Raw genomic sequence first — 17,844 nt, 5'->3', positions numbered from 1 at the left:
TTAATCGGAATGCTGGGATGCTTGCGAGATAGCCCCACCCCGATATATAGGATGGTACCCTATCCTAGTATCCCACAAGACATCCCATTTGGACCTGAATCTTTGAGGTCAGATTTTGAAATCTAAACCTGTCTTGTTTAATAAACAAGTTATCTGATCCGACCTATTTAATCTATTTATTAAATAGGTAATCGATTAAGCTAATCTGATCCAAACTATTTTAATTGTTTATCTAAGGAAGCATATTAGACTTTAAATTTATTTATATAACAAAAAAGAAAAAGCAGAGAGAAAACTTCAGAAGGGGAGGAGTGAACACGATGGAAGAGATGCTTTACCAAGTGGGACTTCATAGAGGATACCTATGGCTTCTCAGGGGTATTCTGCTTCGGTGATCTCATCATCACCCTAACCGTCGGTGACCCCCCACTGAGTCTACTGCCCTCTTTGATAGTCTCAATCCCGCTCTCCACCACCTCTCTGCTCTTGCTAAGCTCTCCCTCATCTCCGATAGCATCATCAGCTCCATCCTAGACTCTTTCTCCCTTTGCTCTGACCTTTGATTCACTACACTCAAAAAGAACTTCCTCTCCGGGCCCATCTCCAACTAGCTGGGCTCCCTCCGACACCTTCAGACTCTTAACCTTAGCTACAACCAGCTCTTTGACTCCATCTCAGCATTCCTCGATGGGGTGCCGCTCCTCCAACTAAATCTCAAGCCCTTTTTGGCTCGATCCTAGCATTGTTACATCCTCCAGTACCTCTCCTTCTCCTCAAATGGGCTCTTGAAATCCTAACCAAAAAAAAAAAGAAAAAAAAGAAAGGCAGAGAATAAGAGAAAGGGACTGATGGCTCCATCCCAACCTTCCCCAACAAGGCACCGCTCCTCCAACTGGATCTCAAGGCCAATCCTGATGCTGTTGCTGTCCCTCTAGTACCTCTCCCTATCCTTGAACTGCCTCTCAAAACCCTAACCCAAAAAAAAAGGAAAGGTAGAGAACAAGAGAAGGGGATCAAAGACTCTGGATTAAAGTCACAAGTCATGATCACTCCTGAGCTGTGGATCATGTGTGCATTGGTTTCATATTTTAAACAAGATTCTAGGGTCCCATGAGCTTTAGGCAAGCTTTAGATAGACTTTTTATAGTTTTTTTAGATGGATACCCAATTGGGCCCAACCCATTTGATGAACAGGTTAAATGGATTAAATAAGTCAGAAAACAAGAACCCAAATCTGACTCGAATAATCAAACAAGTTAAATAGGTTGGCCATTTTATGATCCAAATCTATTTAGGCTAGACTCAAACCTACCTAAAGTGGGTCGAACGTGAGTCAGGTTGATGCATAAACTCACCTCACTGTGTTCTATGTTTAAATCCCCTTCAACTCATAAACCCTAACTCATAAATAGTAGATTTAGCAGGGCCTCTAGAAGTTTTTGGTAGATTTATTTAGTTTATTGCTTTTTGATTCCTCTAGCTCTGATAACGATATTCTAATTTGCACTCCGTTGTAGAGAGAACATACCACCAACCTTGACCTCTCCTTTTTCGAGTTATGATCGAAGACTTACCTCAGATCCGATACCAATGACTTCCTCAGATATTGGGAAGAGAAGATCGAATGACTAAACTAAAATAATTTTTCATCATCAGACATATAACGACCGTATAGTTAGAGATCAGCCGACAACTCGAGATGAAGCTTGAAGCCATCAGACTGTTAAAGAAGGAAAGATGGATCCACAGAAATCTCTCAGAATCTCGGATGGTTTCTTTTAATCACAGGTACAAAAGTTAATGTCATATAATTAACGCCTGTAATGCACTACCCATGATCCTCATGATCATGGATATTGATTCTAAAGATTCAGATCCTAGTGAGATGTCCTACGAGACACTAAAATAGGATACCATCCCATATGTCAGAATAGGGCATCTCGCTAGCATCCTAGTGTTCTAATCGGGATATCTTAGAATATCCTCTATCTGGGATGGGGTGGGATGGCGGCACATCCCATTCCATGGAAATATTGGGATAGCCCAATGGATTTATGTTGTCCAAAGATAGCAAATCAAGAGGGGGGGTGAATTAGGTTGTTTAAAAATTTTAATCAAATTTGCTCTCTAAACAATAATGTTCTTCAATTTAAAACTTAACTAAATGCTTGTGATGTGATCAATATGTGCAGCAGCAAAAGCAAATGATCAATAAAATTTTTAACTAATAATCTAATGAAAAACAAGAACTAAAAGTAAAGCAAGAAAAATAAGAGAGCAAAGAGAGTAATGCACAATCACAAACATCAATTTTATAGTAGTTTGGTGCAACCCATACCTACATCCACTCTCTAAGCTTCTCTTGAAATTTTTATTATAATTCTTTCTTGATTATAGTATATTTATTTTTTTTGACTCATAAATAAAATTCAGTTAGTTTTACAGGATCACCAATCAAAATCTTTCACCGTTAGTTTTTCGGGCTCACTAACAATCTAGTTGATTTTTTGAGCCAACCAACTAAAATCTTACACTTATCCAATTACGGACTTGGACCAACCTCATCTCAAGTTTTTTTTTTCTCCAAAGAAACTTGTAAAGAAATTATAAAATAAGATAAAGATTCCAGTTCAAATAAAAATAAAACAATGAACTCTTTTATGCTTGAAGAAGAGGCTAAAAAGATCGCTCGTTTGAAGCTTGATTTCTCTTCTTTGAATGTTGAGAAAATGCTTGAAAAGATGTGGATAATTACTCTTGAAATATCCTCTGAATTCAGCACTTAAAACCTCTCTTTTCCTTTCTTGTAGATATGCAATGTGGCTTACTCTTATTCTTGAAGATGTCTCACTTTAAACTCTCATTTCCTCAAAAACTTACTTTCAATTTAATTCTTTAGCCTTAAATATACTTGGAGATGGTTGGAGAGTGAGTCTAGCCATTGGAAGCTCTAAAATGGCCTGGAGTGAAAAAATAACCATGGAGCAATGGTTAGAAAACTAGCCGTTAAGCCTGTCAAGAGCCATCAAGTTGGCTCAAACTGATCTCGAGTTGGCTTGATTTAGATTCGAGCTGACTTGAGCTTGTTTTGTGCTAGCTCGAACTGTAGAAATGAAGATTCAACTTTCTAGAGTACTGATAGAGCCGGCTCAGATCTTGCTTCGAGCTGACTCAAACTGTGGAACTCAAAATTTACCTTTCTGTCCACCTGAGAAAGCAGGCTCAAATTTATCTCGAGCTGGTTCGAATTTGTCTTGAGCTAATCTTACTGCATGCCAACCTAAAGTATCAAGGATATTTCGTACCAAAATTGGCTCGATTCTTAGGTGGGTCGGCTCTAATTTTTTAACTTCATTTTTTTTTCATTGTTTAACCTTCCATACTCAAATTTTTTGACCTCAATCTCTTCTAAATAATATTTTCATCTTTTACTTTTATTTTCTTCATAATGAGCCATCCTTGTTTTAATGAAGGAGTCAGCTCATCTTGCTCTGGGATCGACTCTACTAAGTCTAAACTTGAATTTTCTCCTTTGAAGACTTTGACTTAGTAAATTTTGTGGAGATCTTTTTTAATAAATATTTTTTTAATTTTAATACTTGAAAAAACCTACAAATATTCTTGAAACACATGATTAGATATATGATATATCAAAGTTTGGCAATCGTCAAAATCAATTGCGGGGTCAATAATCTTCTCATTTTTTATGATAGCAAAACTTTGAGTATATGCTAAAAAAATAGATAATATAAATCAAGACATTATAAATAATGAATAAAAATTCTTAATGAGCCTTTAATTCATTGCACATATATATTTCACATACTCATATCAAAATGATATTTCATTCAAATAAATAAGTATTAAAGTTTCAAGCATCAAATTCATTGAGTTTCTTAAACATTAATCTTTTAGGTATATACTCAACATAAAATTTCAAGCATCAAATTTATTTGAGTTTCTTAAGCATTAATCCTTTAGGCATATACTCAACATACTTATTCCCCTTTTTGACAACATCAAAAAGCTCATGGGAGGAATCAAGAAATAACATCAAAATCAATCGAAGTTCAAATATAAAAATATATCAAATATAAAAAATTTTGATTTCAAGAGATTGTCAAATTTAAACTATACGGTATACCTAATACCCAAATAAGCATGTTTGGTATCAAATTCATATTGATACCACTCTCCCCTTTTCTAAATGGATCAAATTCAGATTTTTCAAATCGATATTAAAGGATAGAGCTTTTCAAAAGATTTGAGCAGAGAAATAAATATAACATGCAAATCAATATTTATTCTTTCTTTTTCTTAATAAATTTCAGTCAATTGAGTTTTGAAAAGATATGTATCGGAAATGTATCAAATATAATATCAGAGTAAAAATAATTTTATAAAAAAATTTTATTGCACATCAAAAATTTAGTGATATCTTCATATTTTCAAATGATTTGCAAGATTAGATTTAGAAATTCATTTCTTAGAGTAAGAATGAGTTTTCAATTCAATTTAACTTCACTTAATTGTTATGAATAATAAAATTAGTACATAAAAAATTCAGTATGATGAGTTTCAAAATTAAAAATTTATGTTAAAATCAATTTGTTAGGAGTGAGAATATATTTCAAATTTATTTCAACTCCAATTAGTTGTCAAAAATGATTTGTCAATCAAATCAAGTAAATCAAATAGAATGAACATATGAAAGCATAAATTAGAAAAACTATAAAGCAATTGATTAAGAGTTTCAGATCAATATTCAAAATCATTGATATTTCTAATTAAATCAAATTAGTTAATTCAATCAATATCTCTCCTCCTGTATTTAAGAGTGAATATCAGAAAATTTTATGGTATGATGCTTTCTCCCCCTTTTTCTCTCAAATTAAGCACCTTTAATTGATACCAATTAAATTTGACTTTTAAATTCAGATTATCCAAATTTTTAAATTTAGATTTTAAATTTAAAAAAAATTATTATGATAGTCAAGCATAGAATATATTTCAAGCATCAATCTCTTAAGTTCAGAAAAAGAATATAAATATTTCAACTTCATCTCAAATATTGCTATATCAGGAATATATTAATATAAAATTAATTTGAGACATAATACTCATTTTTTTGTCAAAAAAAAAAGAACATCATTAGAATTAATTATATTCAAATTTCATAACTTTTTTACTTTTTCAAATTTCAGATGGAATTTTAGAATAATATAGATTTAAAAACTTTTTATCTTCCTTTTTGAATAAGATAGATGCATCGAGTAGATTCTTAAATTTAGTTACAAAATTGCTTTAAACTCGATAGATCCCAAAAAGATAGATCTTTTCAAAATTGAGCATATTGAGTAGATGATTCAAAGTATGACATGAGACATATTTAATTTTATAAAAAGTATTTCTTTTTATTCTCAAGAAGTATTAATCAATTTGATTTATAAAGATACCAATCTTTAGAATTTATCTTATAGGTATAATGTCAAGGTTATGCAAAATATATTTGAGACAAACAAATATCTTTTTGTTTTGCCAAAAGGTTTAAACAATTGAGTACAAGACAACATATGATACCAATTATAAAAATATGATACCCATAATCCATCTGATACCAATTATGAAAATATGATACCAATTATGAAAATAATCATCTTTATGCTATTTATCCTGAAAACCAATCCAAATGGTAACTTCTTAAAAAAAGTTTTGATACCAAATTATGAAAAGCATTTAAAAAATTGATCAAAAATATTTTTGATATTAGTTAATTATCAAAATATTAATACAATCAAGTCATGTAAAGTGTGAATGATGAAATCAGGTACAAATAATTTTTCAAGAATAAATCAAGGCAATAGAGGTGTACAAATAAATCAATAATTTCTATTTTCATTAAGTTCCAAAGTAATTTCTCCTTTAAGTTCTAATAATGTTATCTCCCCCTATTTTTCATAGTTAGTACCAAATGATTTATTTAACTTGATACTCCCTCTTTTTTCTTCCAAACTATGCATATTTAATTAATTTCAAAAGTAAAATGATGTATACATGCAAAACAACCAAAAATTAGATTGCTAGGAGAACTATGATTCTACAATGAATGTTCTAGCATTCTAATAAAATGATCAAGAGGCTCTAAGATGATGGATCAGGTTGGGAAGAAAATGGTGATCTGGTAGCTCTGGATGACTGGCCTCGAGAGTCTGTCCCTACTAAAGCAAGTCTCTGAAATTTCTCTCCCATCAAGGCAAAGATCTCTGATGCTAATCGTTGAAACTCTGCTCTGACCTCGCTGACAACTCGGAAAGAGATCCTCTCAACTAGTGCATCCTCGTCCAATCAAAATATAATCTGTCTAAACTTTTTGGATGGTCCACCTATGCCTCTATAGTCTGAATGATTAGCTCCTCAAGTTGAGTTTCAGTCAGTGGAATTGTAACTGGAACCTCATTAGAAATCGTGAGTGAGCACTTAGCCTATTGAGCCACAAACTTTAGGGTGCCATAAATACCAAGTCACCAGAAATGGAGTAGGATTTGAGTGGAGAGAGGATGAATTAGGCAGTGAAATGTTTGGAGGAAGCTCTGGTTCAAAATAGAAAAGCTAGAAAGAACAAGAAAAGGGACAGCTCGGGTTATAACACCCTATCCCAAAAAAAGGATCAACCTGTCTCAGAAATGAGTCAATTCCAAAGTGGTCAAAAATGATATTCAAATCAAATTTGAAAATAAAAAAGTTTGATCAATTGAGGGTGAGATAATTATTCAAATTGAGGATATCAAGAAAGAAAATCTAGATAAAAGCTCTATGTGTTTTGGTTTAACTAGAAAATTTTTAAATCCTTAAGGGTAAATCTAAGATGTAATGTAACACAACAAGCACTTGAGTTTTATGATTGAGTGTCTAATCTTCAAGTACTTATTTCATGTATTTATTAGGAAAATTATGATAATTTAGCATCTTATGGGGGCAATATCAACATTAATAATTTTTATGATAAAAAATATTCAACAACTAAGCTTCTTTCAATTTAGGTTTATCAATTGCAAATTTTGATATGGAGAAGCTAGAATATCATGCTAAATTTTAAGATAAGTTCATTTTAAATTGATTCAAAAATGAAACATAGAGGAGAGTCTATTGATTTTTAAAATGAAAACATTCAACTCATTGCAAACATTAAAATCAATCCATCATACTAATCATATCAATGCATAAAAACTATTTCAAGTAAACACAATATAAAACTATATTAATAGATCATTAAAATAGATTCAATCAAAATAATTTTAACAATCATTGATGGAATGATGTGAGAAAGGTTTAGATTATACCAAATATCATCACCTATTGAAGTTCAGTTCCAAGGCTCCCATCTATAATATTTTTCTCTTTTCATTCCATTGGATCCTTGGGGTACCTACAAAATTATTTACTAATTTTTGGTACCCAAGTCATCTTGGATCTATGGAGGTTAGAGAACATGGTCTATTTTAGAACCCAAATTTGTTTAATAGAAGTTTGGCCAATTTTTTGAGCATTACATTCAAAAATTTTGTGATCAATTTTATTATATTTAAAATATTTAATTAAATAATTTTCAATTGAAGCTTTGTTAAGCATGTTTTTGATAAATTTTTGTTTTCCCAATGAATTGTATCCAATTCCAACTTTATCAAAAATAGCCTTTTGATTATTTAAAATGAATTGATACTTTTGAGATCCAATACTAAATTTTTAAAGTATAGACTTTAAGCTTTCAATCTCTTTCTTTAATTGGGCATTTTTTTCTAAAAGAAATTTTTCAGAAATCAAGGATTTATCTTTCTCATCCTCTAAAGATCTTTGAGATTTCAAAAGTTTTTCTTTTTCTTCAACTAGAAATTTTTTAGATTTTGCAAGATTTTTCTTTTCCCTAGTTAAAGCTTTCATTTGTTTTAAGAAATTTTCTTTTTCTTTGGCTATGTTTTTCATATTTTTCAAATGATCTTCTTTTTCATTCAAAATTTTGTTTTTCTCTTCGGCCAAAGAAGGATTAGATTTTCTAAGCTCTTTATTTTTTAGCCTTAACATCTTGAATTCATGCATTAAATTGTTAAAGACCTCAAATAACTCATTGAAAGTAAGATGGGAGGAGTTTTCAGAATTTACCTTATCTTCATTGACCATGAGGCAAAGATTTGATGCTTCCTCTTCCTCATCCAAACTTCATGTGTCGCTATCTTCCCATATTCCTAGCATAGCTCTTTTCTTTGCTCTTTTGGAGTATTTTTTACAACTAGTGATATTTTTCTTTTCTTCATTCTTCTTCTTCTTCATATCTCTCTCTTTAAGAAACTTCTTGAATTTTCTTGTTAAAAGTGTCAAGTCCTCATCATCTTCACTCTCTTCTTCATTTTTTTCTTCATCCGACTCATCACTTTCTTCATATTGCGCAGTAGACTTAAAGGTAATGGTCTTCATCTTCATTGGCTCTTCTTCTTCTTCTTTTTGAGCTATGTTCAACTCATGGGTCATGAGTGAACCCATTAATTCTTTTAAAGATAGCTTTGTAAGATCTTTGGCTTCTTGTATGGCCATCACTTTTGCTTTCCATTTTTTTGGCAAAAATCTTAAAACCTTGCAATCAAGATTATAGTTAGAGTATGTTTTGTCAAGATCATTAAGAGCATTAATAATATTAGTGAATTTGAAAATATATCAAAAAATGACTCATATTTTTTTATTTTAAATATTTCATATTTATGAACAAGCAAGTTAATTTTGGATTCTTTTACTTGGCTTGCTCCCTAATGAGTCACTTTCAATCTTTCATAAATATTTTTTGCTGATGTACAAGTGGATATTCTATTAAATTCTTGTACATTAAGAGAGCAATAAAGAACATTGATGGTTTTTGCATTTAATTAAGCCATCTTTTTATCATATTCATCCTAATTCTTTTGTGGCTTAGGAAAAGATGCACCATTAATTTCTAATGTGGGTGTGTGTGGTCCTCTAGTTATGACTCCCTACATATCATAATCTAGTGCTTATATAAAGATTTTCATTCTAGCTTTTTAAAATATATAGTTAGAGCCATTAAAAAGTGGTGGTTTAGAAGTGGATTGGCCCTTAACAAATGATGACCTAATTGGGGTTGCAATAATCTTTAACTCTTTGAGCGTTAGGTTAACAATCTAATATTAGAGCACCTATTCTGATATCACTTATTGCCAGAGGTAGCAACCCAAGAGGAGGGATGAATTGGGTTGTTTAAAAATTTTAATCAGATTTTCTTTCTAAACAATAATGTTCCTCAATTTAAAGCTTAACTAAGTACTTGTGATATGATCAATATGTGCAGCTGCAAAAATAAATGATCCACAAAATTTTATAACTAATAATCAAATAAAAAATAAGAACTAAAACCAAGTAAAGAAAGAAAAGCAAGAGGGCGAAGAAAGCAATGCACAATCACAAACACACAGATTTTATAGTGGTTCAGTGCAACCCACACCTATGTCTACTTTTCAAACTTTTTTTGAAATTTTCACTACAATCCTCCCTTGATTACAGTGTGTTTGGTTTTCTGTACTCACAAACAAAATTCAGTTAGTTTTCTAGGATCACCAACCAAAATCTTACACAGTTAGTTTTTCGGGCTCACTAACAACTCAATTGATTTTTTGGGCCAACCAACCAAAATCTTATACTCGTCCAATTAAGGGCTTGGACCAATCTAATCCTAAGTTTTTTTCTCCTAAAGAAACTTGTAAAAATATTATTAAACAAGATAAAAATTTTAGTTCAAATAAAAATAAAATAATGAACTCTTTTATGCTTGAAGAAGAGACTGAAAAGATCGCTCGTTTGAAGCTTCATTTTGCTTCCTTTAATATTGAGAGGATGCTTGAAAAAGTGTGGATGATTACTTTTGAAATACCATCTAAATTCAGTACTTTAAATCTTCTTTTTTCTTTCTTGTAGATGTGCAATGTGGCTCACTCTTATTCTTGAAGATATCTCACTTTAAGCTCTCATTTCCTCAAAAACTTGCTTCTAATTTGATTGTCTAGCCTTAAATATATTTGGAGATGGCTAAAGAGTGAGTTCTAGCCTTTGAAAGCTCTGAAATGATCGTTGGAGTGGAAAAATAGTCATTAAGTTCTGATAAAAAAACTAGCCGTTAAGCTTGTCAGGAGCCATCGAGTCAGCTCGAACTAATCTCGAGTCGGCTCGACTTGAATTCAAGCTAGCTCGAGCTTGTTTCGAGCTGGTTCAAACTGTAGAAATGAAGATTCAGCTTTCTAAAGTACTGACAAAGCCGACTTGAATCTTGTTTCGAGCTGGCTCGAGTTGCAGAACTCAAAATTTATCTTTCTATCCATATGAGAGAGCTGGCTCAAATTTATCTCAAATTGACTCGAATTTATCTTAAGCTAGCTCAACTGCATGCCAAACCAAAATATCAAGGGCATTCCATGCCAGAGCTGGCTCGATTCTTGTATGGATCGGCTATGATTTTTTAACTTCATTTTTTTTCATTGTTTGACCTTTCAAATTTAAATTTCTTGGCTCCAACCTCTTCTAAATGATATTTTTATCTTTCACTTTTATTTTCTTCATAACGAGCCATCTTTGTTTCAGTGAAAGAGTCAGCTCATCTTGCTCTAGGGTTGACTTCACTAAGTCTTAATTTGAATTTCTCTTTTGAAGAGTTTGACTTAGTGAATTTTATCGAGATCTTTTTCAATAAATATTTTTTTAATTTTAACATCTGAAAAAACTTATAAATATTCTTGAAACACATGATTAGATATATAATATACTCAAAATTTGATAATCATCAAAATCAATCATGAGGTCAACAATTTAAAATCTTAACTAATTCTCTACTTTTATTACCGAATTTAGAGGTAACTTATAGCTACCTCCCCCTATATAAAGGTGGGACAGGAGACTCCTAAATAAGTTCTTCTTCTAAGAGAACAAATCTACTCTCTTACTTCCATACTCTTTCCTCTACTATTCTCAAGCTCTAGTTGTCTTAAGAATCAGAAGATCCCCCACCTGAGAATCTCCAATGAGACTAGACTTTCTTTTCAGGTTTCTTAAGGAGTCCTAGTCTTCGGATTGAGGTTGATCCCTAGATCGGAAGGAGACCAATCACATCCACACACCTTAGACTGGAGACTTACGACAACATGCTCTAATGCAGCAAAGATGGTACCTTTATTTTATTTATTTCAGATAATCATTATCTGGTGATCTTAATGTCAATTGAATCTTGTGTATTCTTGCTTCTTCTAAAGTTAAAGATGATTATAACTGACCTGTGTGAAAAATAGTGGATTTAATTAGAGTTTTCTTGGAATTATAGGCATAAATTTTGAAATTAAGTAATTGTTTGAGATTTATCATTGTTATTAGGAGATACTGAATGTTGATAGACTCAAATTATAACCATTATTAGATTTAATTTGGAAAACCTAGTTCTTTCGATAATAAATGAAATGGACAAACATGTGTTTTGATCGACTCATTAAACTTTAGAGGTGTAGAGTATTTTGCAAGTTAAGGTGTAGTAAAAATTTATATACACATTGTTTGAGTCTTTTTCCCTCATTCACGTTCAAGTTTTCAAGGATGTGAGTTATGACAAAGAGTGAATACGGATGTCTCTCCCCCCTCTAGAATTCATATAAATAAATTAGCATAGGAGGATTAGTTAGATTTACTTGAGGGTATGCTGGAATTAAAATTTGATTGCATTTATGACGATGGGTTGTTCATTAAAGAATTTAGATCACATACATGTGAGCAAAATATATCCCATAACCCAACTCTTGATCATCATTAAGTATCTATAGGAATTTTATATTTCATCTTTTATTAAGTTTAAAGAGGGAATGGTAATGAGCAATTTTAGTTCTTACTTCCCTTAATTGTGGAAGGTAGCTGATTGTTAGATTGATTTTGAATTTCAGGATGAAATATCCTCCAAGCATATTGTCAAAAGACTACAAATATGAATTTGAATGGAAAAATTGTACATCTGACCAAGTCCTTGTCATTACGTAATGTACATCTTAAATATGATAACCCAAATCAGCCACATAAATCTCAAAGCAGCCAAGAAAAAATGAAAAGAAAAAAGAAGAAGAACAAAAATGCTGGGAGAAGAAGACTCCCATCGGGAGTCTTCTTCTCCATTTGATTTTGGGAAAAGAGGAAGTCCTAAGGCAAAGAGGACCCTAGGGCTCCTTATTTGTATCCCCCATGACCACCTATAGCTCTCCACAGGCGAGCATTAAACACTTTTCTCTCTCTTTTCTCCTATTGAAGCTGCAGCCTCCTATTCTTGCACCTATCGAAAATCGAGGTTGAACATACCATCGGAGCCAAGGTAAGGCCCTGATCCTTCCTTCTCTTTCTCTCTTCCCCTTCTTCTCTTAGCCTTAGGCGCTACCGCAAGCCATCCCTTGCTCTGCCGCTACTGGCCACCTATGTCACCACTAGACTACCAACCATGAGCCATCAACCCCCTTGGTTCTTGATTCGACAAAAAAAAGAAGAAAGGAAAAGAACAAGAAAAGAAAAATAAAAGGAAGAAGAAGAAGAAGAAAAGAAAAGAAAAGAGAAGAAGAAAAAAGAAAGAGAATTCTCTCTCTTCTCTTTGTCCTTCTCTCTTTAGGGGTTTTTTCCTCTCTACTTTCTCTCTCTCTCTATATCTGACCCATGAACCCCAGTACATATGAACCTGAGATGAAAACAAGACAATCCAAAATTACTTCGACATCCATGCAGTCAAACCGATTATCTGGTCATGTCTAGTATATTTGAAATCTACTATTGATGAATCCTATTGATCGATCTTGATTTTGATCCAATCTATACTTTACTATTTCTTGATCGAGTCATTTAGATCTGACCCTCGACTAAATAGTCTTGAATTGCCCCGATGCCCTGACAACCTATTGGACCGACCATCCAATCGACAATCTTTTTTTCTTATGATTGAATTTATCGAATAAAAATTAATTATATTTTTAATATATTCATAGATTTGATAAATTCATCGATTGAAGTTTGAAGGACTAGGATAGAAGAGATAAGTAACCCTGACACTTTTTATTTACTTTTAAAATTATTAATTATTTTATCATAAAAAAAAATTATTCTGTAAAGATCGAGCATATTTATTATGAAATTCATGATTTATTATAAAATAATAATTATTTGAATATTTTATTATAAATGATCTGTTTATGAGATATGAACTTCATATTTATGAAATTTATATTTGGTCATGAAAGGAATGATTTCATTATTGTTTTATCATAAAAAAATTATTTATGGATAATGAGCTCTACAAAATTATCTACTATCTTATTTATACATGATTTAAGAAAATATAATTCAATGAACTATGATTTAAGAATACTTATTTTAATAAATATGGTTGAAGAATCTCAGATAGCTATGTATAATCTTGCTAGCAGGTAAACATAGCTAGCATGTGACCCCACCAACAGATAATAGTAGTTGGTATATAATCCTACCAATAGATAATAGTAGTTGGTACATAATCACAGGCCTATCATGGATATAATAGTGGCCTTAGCATTTAGTCTGAAAAAATTATTAAGAATTATGATATAATAAAATAATAAATGATTTATAACTTTATCTATAAAGTTGACATGATTTATGAATTTATTTATATTATTATTAAAAATTTTGTTCATATAAATTGTATGATTTATGCATATGCAATGGTATCATTTGTTTATGATATACTGTTATTTTGAAAGTTTTATCTTACTATGATAATCATCTTCTCTAAATGATTTGTTGATGCATGTATAAACTTATACTTGATTCGGATAAGATAGTGTAAGATTTATTTACTGAGCTGGTATAGCTCATATCTTTTTTTTTTTTTCTATGCAGATAAATAAGACTAAAAATGAAGGATGATCTAGGCTTGAGGGTCTGTGCTAGCGAGCTTGAAAATTTTGCAGCTGAATCTTAATTTATTGGATGATTATGAACTTATAATTAATTATTAATGAATTATGAGATATAGATTTGATATTTGATTTTGGATTTAGATGCTCTGAACCAATCTTAGTTTAATTATTTAATGAACGATAGATTTTTATTATATTTTATTTATGGAGATTTTAGCTGATTATGATTATTAGACTTCATATTATCAAAAATCGTACCTCTCGGTAGCATGGCCATGTTATGTCCCGAATTTGAAGTGTGATATTAAATACCTACTTTTGCACTGCTTATACTCTTAAGCTGATGCCTTTGCTTGTATTAAAGAATTAACCAAAGAAAATAGATGAGCTCCGAATTGAATCGGGCAAACTTCTTGACCCAAAAGAAATAAAGTTGTAGTTTGCAATTGTTAAAGAAATAGAATTTTGCTAGCAATTTTTATTATTGAACATTTTGGAGGCAAAACTCTTAGCACCCTTAGTGGGGTACATGATGTTATTACCAAAACATGTGATATGTTTGCACAGACTAGCATCTATGATTGCATTATGAATGCTTTGAAGAACTCATTCAACTGTGGTAGGGAAAATATCAAAATTAGAGAAAGAGATCCTACATTTGACTACTGGTCCTGCTAAACTTTTGTATCCTTAAGCATGATCTCATGATTTTTGCACTGTTTAAAAATCTTATAACTACTAGTTTGTCTAGAATGGCATAAGATACCAGTATAGTGTTTGACTTGAGAAAAATAATTTGAACACCATATTTGACATGTGGAAGAAATTAACCATAGATTCTTAAGTGTTATGAAGGTTATCTGCTGTCCGAACCGACTTTCCCCTCCTCGGGCCACAACCGAGCACTCATCAATGAGGCAGCCCTAGATACCAAAGGAAGACCCAAGGAACCAAGGCAAAGCAACTTTACATCATTGGCTCCTATCCAACCTCCTAATCAGACATTTACTGACCTCAAGGTCAGATCCTATCGACAATGATGAATGAAGCCTAGTAATCGGCTCGAGCATTGATCCAAGATAGAACCATAGTTCTACACCGATCTCAGGACATCGATCTATTCATCCACGTGGGTGATCATTGGAATCTCCCAACAACTCTAATAATATGGGCACCATCCGTGAATAACATCTATGACTAACAATCCTAGTTCGCAAGTTAGTGAGCAGATCTCCTATCCTAACAGTTTGTCAAATTAAAACCTAATAGCCTAGGGAATTAGGACATAACGGCCTATCCAATCATAGCTCCACCTCTATATAAGGAGGTAATAAAGGGACTCTCAGGTAAGCTCAACTTAAAAAAATTCCCTTATGCTCTCACTCCTCCCTTTCACACTCTCTTTTCTCTACTATTCTCAAGCTCTGGCTAAAGTAAAAACTAAAGGGTCCCCCACCAAAATAATTTTGATGAGAGTAGAGTTCTCTTGTAGGTTCTCTTTGATGTCCTAACCCCCGGGCCAGTACTAAGTTTTCGAGCTAGAAGGAGTCGGACCTCGACCACATCCGCTTCAGACTGGAGTCTTGCAATGATAAATTGATGCTAGGAGGGTTATTAGTTCAATCGAAGAGCAAAGAAAGCATGGTGAGAATGAGAAAACACAACTCCACCATCTCCTGCCGATGATCCTCTCACCACAACCAAAGTGGTGTTGCCCGAGAGTTTGCCATTGTGCAACCCCCTACCACAGCTGATCTGCAATCACTAGCAGATCCAAATGCTGACTTGCATCATGCAGTAGCTCCAGTAAGAAAGTTTGAGAAGAACTTTGTACAAACCAGGTGGGGGAAGAGTCCTCTCGGCTGTAGAAGAGCCCCAGGCTGAGGAGTCCCCCTCGGTGCCTTTATAACTACACTCCTCTCTCTACTCCTTATGCTCAGATCTTGATAGAAATTGAAGTCCAAGGGTATTTTTGCCGACCCCAACCAATGGAGGCCTCACCAATGAGGAACAAGGGAAAATACCATCGCTTTTACTATGACCACGATCATGATATCGAGGAATGACTCCAGCTCAAGGACAAGATTGAAGCCCTAATATAAATAGGCTATTTCAGAAAGTATGTTAGGGATCGACAGATTCAAGTTCTTGAAGAGCCATCTTGGCACCTACTTGATGAGGAGAACAACAGCAACTGACCCACGGTAGGTGTCATCAATATGATCTTCAGCTTCATAGATAGCAGGGGGGTAGGAGATCGAGCAAAGGGAGCGAAGAGACAGTGCCAATAAGTCATATATCCATTAATTATATCAATGAAAATGTTTCCTTTGGGTTTTGATGTAGGTCTCTTGTTAAATGTTGGTTATAGCTAACCACAAATAAAGTCATCAAAAATAATCGAAAATATGTATTCGAGGCAATCGAGTTCAGCATTGATTTTCAAGGGAAGTGATCAAATACGGGATATCCGGACCTCGATCGAGAATCGATGATTAGGTCGAAAAGGGTCGACCACATGGAATGCCCACCTAGCATTTTTCATTCATGGATGAGTCGAATGAAGTTCGAGGAAGATGATGAGGCTAACCCTCGAGGGATCCTTTATGGCCACCTGACGCTCCTTATCCATGGATGAGTCGAGTGGAGGCCAAGAATGATGAAGAAGGGGCTAATCCTTTGAGGATCCCTCATGGTCATCTAGCACTCCTTATTTATGGATGAGTTGAGTGGAGGTTGAGGAAGATGATGGGGTTAACCCTCCAGAGATCCCTCATGGCTATCTGACACTCTTCAAGCACGGATGAGTCTAGTGGAGGCTGAGGATGATGATGGGGCTAATCCAGAGATCCCTCGTCACCATATGGTGCTTCTCATCTACGAACAAGTCGAGCAGAGGCCAATGACAACAACGATGGGTTAACCATTTAAGGACCCCTCATGGCCACCTAGCGCTCCTCATCCATGAATGAGTCGAGCGAAGTCTGAGGATTACAAGGGAGCTAACCCTCTAGGAACCTCTCATGCGGCCTGGTGCTCCTTGTCCATAGATGAGTCAAGTAGAGGCTGAGGATGATGACGAAGGGGCTAACTCTCTGAGAATCCCTCAATATAGTCATCTGATGCTCCTTATCCACAAACAAGTTGAGTGAAGGCCTAGAACAATGACATTGACTTGACAAAATATACTATCAAGGATCAACTTTTGATGTACTTCAGATATTTCCCTTCTGATCTACTTCAGATATTTTAACTTTAGATTATCTTCAAATATTTCAATTTCTGATCTACTTCGAATATTTTGACTTTTGATCTTCTTTGGATGTTTTGACTTTTGCTCTACTTCGGATATTTTGACTTCTGATCTTTTTCAAATATTTCAACTGCTGATCTACTTCGTATATTTCGCTTTTGATCTATTTCAATATTTCTCTTTTGATCTACTTTAGATATTTCGACTCGATCTTCTTTGGATATTTCGATTTCTGATCTACTTTGGATATTTCAATTTTTGATCTTTTTTAAATATTTTGACTTTTGATCTATTTTGGATATTTCGATTTTTGATTGACTACTATTTTCAGTACTTCATATTCGAAAGTGGGGGCAAATGTTATGGAGGTTATCTACCATCCAAACCAATCTTCTCCTCCTCAGGCTAAAATCGAGTACTCATCGATAGGACAATCCTGGATACCGAAGGAAGACCCAAGGAACTAAGATGAAGCAACTTTATGTCATGCGCTCTTGTCCGACCTGCTAATTGGACATTTACCAAACCCAAGGTTGGATCCTACCGACGATGATGAATCAAGCCGGGTAACCTACTTAAGCGCTAATCCAAGGCAGAACCATAGCTCAACATCGATCTTCAGACACCGAT

The sequence above is a fragment of the Elaeis guineensis genome, chromosome 5 (genome assembly GCF_000442705.2).
Source record: "Elaeis guineensis isolate ETL-2024a chromosome 5, EG11, whole genome shotgun sequence".
In the NCBI taxonomy this organism is placed as follows: domain Eukaryota; kingdom Viridiplantae; phylum Streptophyta; class Magnoliopsida; order Arecales; family Arecaceae; genus Elaeis; species Elaeis guineensis.
Note: the sequence above shows the minus strand (reverse complement) of the source record.